The sequence below is a fragment of the Convolutriloba macropyga genome, chromosome 3, assembly GCF_964194025.1.
Source record: "Convolutriloba macropyga chromosome 3, txConMacr16.3, whole genome shotgun sequence".
Classification (NCBI taxonomy): Eukaryota; Metazoa; Xenacoelomorpha; order Acoela; family Convolutidae; genus Convolutriloba; species Convolutriloba macropyga.
The window spans coordinates 62,484,035-62,497,783 of NC_134470.1; positions in this window are offsets into that span (position 1 = coordinate 62,484,035).

Sequence of the window (13,749 nt, forward strand, 5' to 3'; positions counted from 1 at the left end):
TCGCTTTTCATGAAACTGCACAAGAGTATTTTTTGAGCTCGAAATTTGACAACGTGTTAAGTACTTTCTTCGTATATCGCCCAGATGGAAAATTAGCTCTGTCACATAACCTACTAGGATTATCACACTCTCTGGCAGACCCTCATTTAATTTGAAAAAGTCCTTCACTAGACTGAGTATCACTTTTCATGAAACTTCACAAGAGTATTTTAATTTTTGAGCTCAAAATTTGACGTGTTAACTCCTTTTTTTCGTAGACCCCCTAGATGGAAAATTATCCCTGTTCTAGAACCCACTAAAATTATCACAGTTCTACGCAGGACCTCAATTCAATTGACAAAGTCCTTCACTAGACTGAAAATCGTATTTCAAGAAACAGCACAAGAGTATTTTTTGAGCTCGAAATTTGACAACGTGTTAAGTACGTTTTTCGTAGACCACCTAGATGGAAAATTAGCACTGTTTCATAACCTACTAGGAATATCACACACCTTGGTAGACCCTCATTTCATCTGAAAAAGACCTTCACTAGACTGAACATCACTTTTCATGAAACTGCTCAAGTGTATTTTAAGTTTTGAGCTCAAAATTTGACATGTTCACTATTTTTTTCGTAGACCACCTAGATGGAAAATTATCTCTGTTTCAGAACCTACTAAAATTATCACAATCCTACGCAGGCGCTCAATTCAATTGACAAAGTCCTTCACTAGACTGAAAATCGCTTTTCAAGAAACAGCACAAGAGTATTTTTTGAGCTCGAAATTTGACAACGTGTTAAGTACGTTTTTCGTAGATCACCTAGATGGAAAATTAGCACTCATTCATAACCTACTAGGATTATCACACACCTCGGTAGACCCTCATTTCATCTGAAAAAGATCTTCACTAGACTGAACATCAATTTTCATGAAACTGCTCAAGTGTATTTTAAGTTTTGAGCTCAAAATTGACGTGTTAACTCCTTTTTCATAGACCACCTAGATGGAAAATGATCTCTGTTTCAGAACCTACTAAGATAATCACAGTTCTACGCAGGCCCTCAATTCAATTGACAAAATCCTTCACTAGAATGAAAATCGCTTTTCATGAAACTGCACAAGAGTATTTTTTGAGCTCGAAATTTGACAACGTGTTAACTACTTTTTTCGCTTATCGCCTAGATGGAAAATTAGCTCTGTTTCATAACCTACTAGGATTATCACACTCCTTGATAGACCCTCATTTCATCTGAAAAAGACCTTCACTAAACTGAACATCACTTTTCATGAAACTGCTCAAGTGTATTTTAAGTTTTGAGCTCAAAATTTGACAAGTTCACTACTTTTTTCGTAGACCACCTAGATGGAAAATTATCTCTGTTTCAGAACCTACTAAAATATCACTGTCCTACGCAGGCGCTCAATTCAATTGACAAAGTCCTGCACTAGACTGAAAATCGCTTTTCAAGAAACAGCACAAGAGTATTTTTTGAGCTCGAAATTTGACAACGTGTTAAGTACGTTTTTCGTAGATCACCTAGATGGAAAATTAGCACTCCTTCATAACCTACTAGGATTATCACACACCTTGGTAGACCCTCATTTCATCTAAAAAAGACCTTCACTAGACTGAACATCAATTTTCATGAAACTGCTCAAGTGTATTTTAAGTTTTGAGCTCAAAATTGACGTGTTAACTCCTTTTTTCATAGACCACCTAGATGGAAAATGATCTCTGTTTCAGAACCTACTAAGATAATCACAGTTCTACGCAGGCCCTCAATTCAATTGACAAAATCCTTCACTAGAATGAAAATCGCTTTTCATGAAACTGCACAAGAGTATTTTTTGAGCTCGAAATTTGACAACGTGTTAACTACTTTTTTCGCTTATCGCCTAGATGGAAAATTAGCTCTGTTTCATAACCTACTAGGATTATCACACTCCTTGATAGACCCTCATTTCATCTGAAAAAGACCTTCACTAAACTGAACATCACTTTTCATGAAACTGCTCAAGTGTATTTTAAGTTTTGAGCTCAAAATTTGACAAGTTCACTACTTTTTTCGTAGACCACCTAGATGGAAAATTATCTCTGTTTCAGAACCTACTAAAATATCACTGTCCTACGCAGGCGCTCAATTCAATTGACAAAGTCCTGCACTAGACTGAAAATCGCTTTTCAAGAAACAGCACAAGAGTATTTTTTGAGCTCGAAATTTGACAACGTGTTAAGTACGTTTTTCGTAGATCACCTAGATGGAAAATTAGCACTCCTTCATAACCTACTAGGATTATCACACACCTTGGTAGACCCTCATTTCATCTAAAAAAGACCTTCACTAGACTGAACATCACTTTTCATGAAACTGCTCAAGTGTATTTTAAGTTTTGAGCTCAAAATTTGACGTGTTAACTCCTTTTTTCATAGACCACCTAAATGGAAAATGATCTTTGTTTCAGAACCTACTAAGATAATCACAGTTCAACGCAGGCCCACAATTCAATTGACAAAATCCTTCACTATAATGAAAATCGCTTTTCATGAAACTGCACAAGAGTATTTTTTGAGCTCGAAATTTGACAACGTGTTAAGTACTCTTTTCGCTTATCGCCTAGATGGAAAATTAGCTCTGTTTCATAACCTACTAAAATATCACTGTCCTACGCAGGCGCTCAATTCAATTGACAAAGTCCTGCACTAGACTGAAAATCGCTTTTCAAGAAACAGCACAAGAGTATTTTTTGAGCTCGAAATTTGACAACGTGTTAAGTACGTTTTTCGTAGATCACCTAGATGGAAAATTAGCACTCCTTCATAACCTACTAGGATTATCACACACCTTGGTAGACCCTCATTTCATCTAAAAAAGACCTTCACTAGACTGAACATCACTTTTCATGAAACTGCTCAAGTGTATTTTAAGTTTTGAGCTCAAAATTTGACGTGTTAACTCCTTTTTTCATAGACCACCTAAATGGAAAATGATCTTTGTTTCAGAACCTACTAAGATAATCACAGTTCAACGCAGGCCCACAATTCAATTGACAAAATCCTTCACTATAATGAAAATCGCTTTTCATGAAACTGCACAAGAGTATTTTTTGAGCTCGAAATTTGACAACGTGTTAAGTACTCTTTTCGCTTATCGCCTAGATGGAAAATTAGCTCTGTTTCATAACCTACTAGGATTACCACACTCCTTGATAGACCCTCATTTCATCTGAAAAAGACCTTCACTAGACTGAACATCACTTTTCATGAAACTGCTCAAGTGTATTTTAAGTTTTGAGCTCAAAATTTGACAAGTTCACTACTTTTTTCGTAGACCACCTAGATGGAAAATTATCTATGTTTGAGAACCTAATAAATTTATCACAGTCCTACGCAGGCGCTCAATTCAATTGACAAAGTCCTTCACTAGACTGAAAATCGCTTTTCAAGAAACAGCACAAGAGTATTTTTTGAGCTCGATATTTGGCAACGTGTTAAGTACTTTTTCGTATATCGCCTAGATGGAAAATTAGCTCTGTTTCATAACCTACTAGGATTATCAAACTCCTTGATAGACCCTCTTTTCATCTGAAAAAGACCTTCACTAGACTGAACATCACTTTTCATGAAACTGCTCAAGCGTATTTTAAGTTTTGAGCTCAAAATTTGACAAGTTCACTACTTCTTTCGTAGACCACCTAGATGGAAAACTATCTCTGTTTCAGAACCTACTAAATTTATCACAGTCCTACGCAGGCGCTCAATTCAATTGACAAAGTCCTTCACTAGACTGAAAATCGCTTTTCATGAAACTGCACAAGAGTATTTTTTGAGCTCGAAATTTGACAACGTGTTAAGTACTTTTTTCGCTTATCGCCTAGATGGAAAATTAGCTCTGTTTCATAACCTACTAGGATTATCACACTCCTCGATAGAGCCTCATTTCATCTGAAAAAGACCTTCACTAGACTGAACATCACTTTTCATGAAATTGCTCAAGTGTATTTTAAGTTTTGAGCTCAAAATTTGACAAGTTCACTACTTTTTTCGTAGACCACCTAGATGGAAAATTTTCTGTGTTTCAGAACCTAATAAATTTATCACAGTCCTACGCAGGCGCTCAATTCAATTGACAAAGTCCTTCACTAGACTGAAAATCGCTTTTCAAGAAACAGCACAAGAGTATTTTTTGAGCTCGAAATTTGACAACATGTTAAGTACTTTTTTCGTATATCGCCTAGATGGAAAATTAGCTCTGTTTCATAACCTACTAGGATTATCACACTCCTTGATAGACCCTCATTTCATCTGAAAAAGACCTTCACTAGACTGAACATCACTTTTCATGAAACTGCTCAAGCGTATTTTAAGTTTTGAGCTCAAAATTTGACAAGTTCACTACTTTTTTCGTAGACCACCTAGATGGAAAATTATCTCTGTTTAAGAACCTACTAAATTTATCACAGTGCTACGCAGGCGCTCAATTCAATTGACAAAGTCATTCACTAGACTGAAAATCGCTTTTCATGAAACTGCACAAGAGTATTTTTTGAGCTCGAAATTTGACAACGTGTTAAGTACTTTTTTCGTATATCGCCTAGATGGAAAATTAGCTCTGTCACATAACCTACTAGGATTATCACACTCTCTGGTAGACCCTCATTTCATTTGAAAAAGTCCTTCACCAGACTGTGTATCACTTTTCATGAAACTGCACAAGAGTATTTTAATTTTTGAGCTCAAAATTTGACGTGTTAATTCCTTTTTTTCGTAGACCACCTAGATGGAAAATTATCCCTGTTCTAGAACCCAATAAAATTATCACAGTTCTACGCAGGACCTCAATTCAATTGACAAAGTCCTTCACTAGACTGAAAATCGCTTTTCAAGAAACTGCCCAAGAGTATTTTTTGAGACCGAAATTTGACAACGTGTTAAGTACTTTTTTCGTATATCGCCTAGATGGAAAATTAGCACTGTTTCATAACAAACTAGGATTATCACACACCTTGGTAGACTCTCATTTCATCTGAAAAAGACCTTCACTAGACTGAAAATCACTTTTCAAGAAACTGCACAAGTGTATTTTAAGTTTTGAACTCAAAATTTGACGTGTTAACTCCTTTTTTTCGTAGACCACCTAAATGGAAAATTATCTCCGTTTCAGAACCTACTAAGATTATCACAGTTCTACGCAGGCCCCCAATTCAATTGACAAAGTCCTTCACTAGACTGAAAATCGCTTTTCATGAAACTGCACAAGATTATTTTTTGAGCTCGAAATTTGACAACGTGTTAAGTACTTTTTTCGTATATCGCCTAGATGGAAAATTAGCTCTGTTTCATAACCTACTAGGATTATCACACTCCTTGGTAGAAACTCATTTCATTTGAAAAAGTCCGTCACTAGACTGAGTATCACTTTTCATGAAACTGCACAAGAGTATTTTGATTTTTGAGCTCAAAATGTGAAGTTTTGGATACTTTTTTCATAGACCACCAGGAAGGAAAATTATCTGTGTTTCAGAACCTACTAGGATTATCACAGTTCTACGCAAGCCATCAATTCATTTGAACAAGTCTTTCACCAGACTGAAAATCGCTTTTCATGAAACTGCACAAGAGTACTTTTTGAGCTCGAAATTTGACAATGTGTTAATTTTTTTTTCGTAGATCACCTAGAAGGAAAATTAGCTCTGTTTCATAACCCACTAGGATTATCACACGCCTTGTTTGACCCTCTTTTCATTTGAAAAAGTCCTTCACTAGACTGAATATCACTTTTCATGAAACTGAACTAGAGTATTTTAATTTTTGAGCTCAAAATTTGACGTGTTAACTACTTTTTTCGTAGACCACCTAGATGGAAACTTATCTCTGTTTCATTAGCTACAAAGATTATCACATACCCACGCAGATCCTCAATTCAATTGAAAAAGTCCTTCACTAGACTGAATATCACTTTTCATGAAACTGCACAAGAGTTTTTTAATTTTTGAGCTCTAAATTTGACAAGTTCGCTACTTTTTTCATAGACCACCTAGATGGAAAACTAACTCTGTTTCAGAGCCTACTAGGAATATTACAATACTACGCAGGCCCTCATTTCAATTGAAAAAATACCTGAATGCCGTGAATGCGGTGAAAAGATGTAAGAATTTTTAGTGTTGAATGCGATCATTGCGGTGAAAAAAAGTAATTCAACGCTAAAAGTCGCAAATCTTATGAAAATTCACCGCTAAAACTTACATTTGCGGTGAATTGTTGTAAGATTTGCGGTTTTCTCCGGTGAATTTTTTATTTTCACCGCTTCCTGTTGGTAGCGGTGAATTATTTTTTTCACCGCTTAAGCGGTGAAAATAAAAAATTCACCGCTGAAATCCGCAAATTTTACACATTTTCAATGCATTTGTTTTTCGTAACTTTTTATGGAATCTGATTGAAATTCCCAAGAATTATCATTAAAGGAAGCGAGAGATGAAGCAGTCGAATAAGAAGTTGTTGACACGCTGGAGATGAGAGGTTCGAACTCGTGTACGGCAGTTTCTTTTTTGTAAGAAATCCGGCGAAAGCGGTGAAAAAAAAGTTTCACAGCTAAAAATTGCAAATGTTACAAAAACTCACCGCTAGAAACCGCAAATCTGACAAAAATACACTGTTTTTACCGCTTTCATTGAAAAAGATGCGGGCCCTTTGCGGTGAAAATTATCTTTTTTTCACCGCTATTCACCGCAATTCTTACATCATTTTTCAATCAAACCTCGACCCGGGTAACGAGCGCGAGAAAAAGGTGGAGCTTTAGGTGGCGTTGAAATTTTACTCCGAGGAAGCATTTCACCGACCACACTCGGAAATATTGTAAATATTGTATGCGGTTTTATTCTTGGAACTCTTTTATGAAAGAACTCAAAATAGAATTCAGTTAAATATAGGCAAATCAGGCATTGAAAACGAGGTTTCAGCAAGAGAAAAATATTTAATTCAAAAATCGGTAAAACTTAAACTTGGATACAACTATCTCAACTACGATAACAAAACAATGAATTAATGAATAAAATAGCCAACAAGTTTCAGGGATTTTTGTTTTGTCCTTTTTAGTTTTTTAAATTTGAATTAACAGCACAGAGTTAGAATGCTTTATGTACAATCCTAGAAATAGGGGTCGTTCCCATTATATCCCCCCCCCCGGCTTAATGGCCAGATAACAAATAGCCCCCATCATGGTAATTATATCATAATGAAGTAGTAGTAGGAAAGTCTGTAGAATTCCATCCAAGGGTTGTTGAGCCTTCAGTTTTCAAGTGGCACGACTTTTGTGAGAGGGTTGCATGAGCCAAAGGAACAAAAAATCCTCAGGGTGCAGAAATCTATTTCGTTATAGCTTCTGTTGAAGAACTCGGTGCACATCTTTGTGAGTGTCTGTTTGTTCAGTCCATTTGTGGTGTGTTGCCGCAAGATGTTGATGAGCTTAGCTGCTCGGGTCCATAACCGTTCATCTGTTTTTTTTTTGAGATTATGTTTCGGGGCCTCAAATTCCAGTTCTTGGCGAGTTCAATATTGACCATTTTAGGCAGTACGCCTTCGAGAGCGTAGTAGCCTCTAATTACAGCTAGCAGGACAGGAGCGTTGTGCTGTTCCATGTACATGGAGATTGGAAGCAGCTTCAGTTCTACCAGGCGTTCTTTGTACTGTTTCTGACCGTTAAATATCCATCGAGTTGTTTTTTTTTCTGTACGCATTCTGGGGCCTTCATTTATGTTTTCCCTTGATACGAGGCGGTGTTGCTTACGTCAGGACAAGTACAACATAACCATGCATCCGTTTAAATCTGTCCAGGCTGTTGATTTTTCTGAGCAGTTCTGCTGTAGAAAAATGAAAAATCTCCATGCTTTGTTCACACTTCTTTCGCAATTGTAAGTCCAGGAAAGGTTTTTTGAGATTATTACTCCGAAGTCTTTTTGGCTTGTCTTTTGTTCGGGTTAATTTTTCTTAAAATGGGGGCTTAAATTTCATGGGGGCTACAATGGTAAAAACCCAGATGTTTTATTGTACAATTTATATCTTCTGTTTGCTTTGCTAGTTTGGTATCCGTTATTGTGAACGCAGTAATGAACAAGTTATGTTGTTGATTGCTGAATTCGATGTGTTATAGTCCACGAAGGCTCAATACAGATCTACGGAAAAATGAGAAAATTGTCAGAACATTTTAAAGTAGCAAACAAAGTTTTATGAACTCTTTCAACTCCCGAAATTTATAACTGATAAAGTCAGAGGAGAATTTAGCTTCAGGCTGATTACGGTTGTGAACCGTATTCATCCAATCTTAAACATTCTCAAACCTGTGGGTCTCATGAATCGTCTAATTACTCTGATGTGGAAATTTGTCTGCAAAAAAATCTGAAAAAGCATTGCTTGCACTTGGCAGTTGCAATGAGACTGCAACAACTGCAGAAACAACCGGCCGACAGTCACAAAAATGATGAAACAATAAAAAAAACTGCAAACGACATTGTTTATAATTACAACTACAACGATTATTCAAACTAAACTATACAAATTTTTCGGAGCTAACGGGCAAGACGTCAATAGCGTTGGTCAGCGTTAAACAATAGATATTTTCTCGTGGAAACCTACAGTTTCTAACTTTTGTATACTCCTAGTTCGGTGTCCGTTATTTTTAACGCAGTAACGGACGAGTTACGTTGATTCTCAATTTCGATGTGTTGTAATCCATGAAGGCCCAATACAGATCAACGAAATAAAGAAAAATTGACGAAACATCGTAGAGTGGCAAACAATGTTTTTTGCGAACTATTCACTTTCCGATGTTTTTATCCGGAAAAACCCAGAGGAGATTTTAGCTTCAGACTGGATTGGGTTGTGATGCATATTCATCTAATCATGAACTTGTTTAAGACTGTAGGACTCAAGAATAATATCTAAATTTTGATTGAATTTAAATTTAAGCCATTTTCGATTTTATTTAGTGAAATCCTATTCGTGCAAAAATGCCTGAGTTATTATTGAATGAATAGCTCACCATTAGTAAGATTGGATAAGTAGAAATGAAGTTGTAGAAAAGTTGTGAATACTTGATGAAGAAACCTCAGGCGGAAAGAAGAAGAGAATTTTCATTTTTTAGGAAACTGCGAGAACCATATCTGAAGACCTAAAAAATAAATTGATTATTACAGATACTCCAATGCATAATTGATAACTTCTCACTGAAACACAAAAATTTTATAGCATAACTTTCAACAATGCTATTGAACTGTTGAGCAAAAACACGAGACGATTAACGGCTTCAAACGAGTTTTTCTATGCACAAAATGAGATGCTACAAGTGCAAATAAACTTGGCAGCCTCATTGCTCCCAATAAGCAATGAGACTAAGGCCTATAAAATTGAATGATGCAAGTGCAAACAAATCTGGCAGCTTCATTACTCCCAATAAACAATGAGATTAAAACCATGATATTTAAGCGCACATTAGTCTGATCAGAGAAGATTTTGAGCGCAATTGGGTCATACATAGATTACCAGACAAAAGTTTCATATGGTTACGCTTCTCAGTACAAATTGGAAACAGATTATATTGGAATAGCTGGATCTACAAACCGCATATCACCACTCTTTCAACCACAAATTGACAACTGCGGAGGCACCAGTAGCTTCTCTGTATACAAATACGGAGTTTTACTCAAAACCAACGAAAACTTGATTCGCTATTAATTGACAATCAGTTCTCATCCGTGCAGAATTGTAACGTCTCGACAATTAAACTTCCAATTGAAGAAAAAACAAAAAAAAGTTAGAATTTGTACACCACTATTTACACCATCCCGCAAAAATTTTGATATTATTCTGATTGATTTGAAAAAAAACTGATTACCCTAAATGAACAAAGCTACCTGTCAGGTATGTGTCTTAGAAACGAAAGGCAAACAAAAAAGGAGACTAGCTCAATGAAAATTATACATATTTCATCAATGTCTGGCGCTCGCAGATAAATTACTGACAAGTACAATTAGAAATGTTAACGGTCCCTGGATTTTACAAATTAAAGTTACTCAACAAATTACACGAAATCTCAGAACCTATTATTCTAAATACAAAAAACTTGAGACCATTTTTTCAGGTTAATGTTTGAGAAGAAGCTGGAACCTGGAAAATGTCATTAAAGATTGGGTTTTTTTAATTTTGAATTTCCTTGTTATTGCATTTTTGGATTAACGTAAGCTACACAATAATATCGTCAACGCTATGCTAGTGTTATGAAATCAGTGGTTGACAAAATAAGAAACTGAATCAATTCGATTTTGGTAGTGTCTGCAACAGACTATCAATATCTGCTATTATATCTTATGTGTAAAATTGCAAACAAACAATTGTTTAGATTTAACAAAAATCAAGAGAGAGCTTCAGTAAATATTGATAACATGCAACTGGTTTGCAAAAAAACTGCACGAATTTTAAATACTCCATTTTCATATTTGATATTTTAGAAAAGATATATAACCATTGCATGCAAAATTTTGTTCGCAAACGATAACACCAAGATTCGTCTTGTTAATGTAATTTTAAGGGTTTTGATGATTTAGAGCTTTGTGAATTGATAATATGTAGTGTAAACATTACTATTAAATAAACACAGAGTAATGTGTAAACTTTGACTGGATTTATAATTAAGCCGCTTTGAACAATATTTAGTTATAAGTAATTTGTGAAAAAAATGGATGAATTATTATCGAAAGGTTAGCTTACCATTTGAAGGATTCGATTAAAGAAATGAAGCCGTTGAAACACTGTGATTGTTGGAAGAAGTAGTTTATTAAAGAAGGGAATTGTTTGTTAGAATTTATATCGTTTTGTTAAACTGCGCGAACTATTTTCAAAGACCTGAAATATGTTTTGATTTATGAAAAATACTCCAGTACTTAATTAGGAAGACAAATAACCTTGATTGCAACCAACGAAGCTGCCAAATTTGTTTGCACTTTTAAAATTTCATCGCCTGCATAGAAATACTGGTTCGTCTCGTGCAAGGAAAAGATCGTCTCGTGGTTTTGTTCAGCAGTTCAATGGCATTGTTTAAAGTTATGCTGATATTTTTGTTTCAGTTAGACTTATTGTGTTTCTTGTATAGCTTTCATTTGCGATGCAATTATAGAAAACTTTTCGTTTAGTTTCAAGTTGACTTCAGTCCAGCGATTTTTATTTTCTGATTTTTCTAAGCATAATCAATAGCAGCTTGAACAAGAATTAATCTCAAGAGTCGTCTATATAGTCTGGTGTAGAACTTTGCCAATGAAAAATTCTAAGAATGCGTTGCCTAAACTTTGCGGTTGCAATGCGACTGCAACAACTTCATAAACAACCAGAAGACGTTCTAACTGATTGCAAGGGAGAAATCCCGTCAGCATATTGGTGTAAATTCCGATCAACAACAGCAGCTTCTAAGAGAGTGTTTTTTGTTTCTGCATCTTTGCAGATGGTGAACCAGCACCCCTGATCATGCGAACACATACGGACAATTTTATGTAGCTCTAGTGGTCTATAAAAGTGACGAACAAAATGGAAAACTTATCAAAATAACAAATATAAACCATCCTTTAAGAAAACCTCCAGCTGTTCTGTTAACCCTTAACTTTACTAAAAATAAGATAATGTTTGGATTCGTTACTTTTTTGGCGGTAGTTCGTCTTTGTTTGAAAATTTAAACAGATCGAATTGAAGTTCACCTGAGTCGTTGTGAGATTCAGGTATCAGCAAAATACATATAAGAAAGGCAAGAAAATTGCTCCCCAGTTTAGTGCGGCGGTATTCTAGAGCTCAAACAAAACTTTTAACCTGGGGGCAATTTTTTCGTATTTACTTTTCTAAGGCTTTTTTTTAAAAAAAGAATTGAGAAAATATTACCAAAATTTTGCCTCATGCATGATAGCTTTGTTTGAACGGTAGAATCCACCCCCACTGAACTAGTGGAGCTGTTTTGTCTTCGTCTAACATGCTTTAGTTTAGTTGATACACATTGGCAAAGATAGCAGTGCTCACTCAATTTTTGCTAATTAGAGTTTTTTCTCTTCGTGATCAGAAGATTACCAGATAGATTTTTTTTCAAAAATCAGCTAGTTCTTTAACAACAATCAGGTGAATCTTTTTCAAGACTGAACTGAGTAATGTGGCTGACCCTTTAATATTTCTGTGTTCATAATTTGAATGCTGCTGGAGTCCTTTTTCATTCACTTCTTTTCAGTTTTCAAAACAACTTTTTTTCAGATGAATTTTGGTCAGAAATGACAATAGTTATTAACTCATGCAGTAAAACCTGTTTGCACCAGGTAGTTTTTGTTGGTCTTTGTTGGTGCTTCTCTATGTACGTTATATGAATACAAGGCTGCGGGAGAACGAGCCTATCATGGGAAAAACCCAAGTTTTCGTCCGATCAATAAGGGTTTGTCTTCTTGTCCTGAGACACTGGATAAATTGGTAGGGGAAATGGTAGGAATTCTTCAAGGGCTGTGCTGGCCTCTAAGTAGGCAGTTCACTAAAACTTACGGAGCCTAAAGTCATGATATGAAGGGCAATTGTTGGATTTTAAGACCTCTAAATACCTAATCGTAAATTACGTGCTCCTACTTTATATCATAAAAGTACAGGCATCCGGGAGTATCGAGTCAAGAACTAGCTTCAATTGGAAAGGCGCTTTTCAGCATTCAAGGTAATCTTTTAAGGCGCGTGAGGGTAGGTGGCATAAGTTAAGGGGGCCAAACAGAAACAAGCAATCAACTTAGTGATGAATCTGCATAACGAAAAGGCTGAAAATCATAGATCAGGATTATTGGTGCAATCTTTTTTTCTAAAAAGAATGAGAATTGTAATAAACTTTGAAATAAATTATTTCTGTGGGTGGGGATTGATGAGGATATTGAAAATTGCTTAAAACTCCATAATAATGAAATTTTATACAACTTTATATTAATATATAATTATCTTCGATTTTACACGAAAACACAAAAAGGTTCCCTTATGAAAAAGTATTGAAGAGACAGTAAGTGGTAACGTTTTTTTACGTTTTGCGAGCTCTAGTATCGTCATCTTAGTGCCCATTTAATGCTTTTAGTTTTTAACAAGATTATATGTTTTAGTTTTTTAACAAGTTTTTTCGGGATAAGATGTTGATGATATTGAGGGTCATCCTGTTCTGGGTTCAGTTTTTGGTTCTAATAAAAGTTGCAACGATTTTCTTAAAAAATCCAATGAACTACTCTAACATGCTTGAGAAGCTCGCCAAACATAGTAAGGTGTCCCCTCAGAATGTGTACAAATCATGTACAAAAGGACTGCAACATAAAGTGACTTTAATTGCAAGGACTCCTGCAAACTCGAACAGACTGCTGAGCGAAGCTGAAAAAATAATTGATAGAAATCTTGTACCTTCAATATTGAACCATCCCTCTTACAAGGACAGTTATAGGAAGGTTTTCTCTCTTCCGGTTCAAGTGGTGGCCAAAGCATTCTTGTTCCTGAAAACAGTGCAAACAAATATGAAAGATCTATTCGTATTTGTGAGCCGTTACAGAATCATAACGCTATAGATGCAGAGTTTCATCAGAAATAATCCTTCAGAATATCAGAAAAGAAAAACACGAACAAGCTCGAGCGAAAACGTGGGCATATTCTGTAGATTTGGCTATGCAAAAAGGAGCATCATGCTGGCTTAACGCACTTCCATTAAAAAGATAACATTTTGAGTTAGTCAATGGAGAGTTT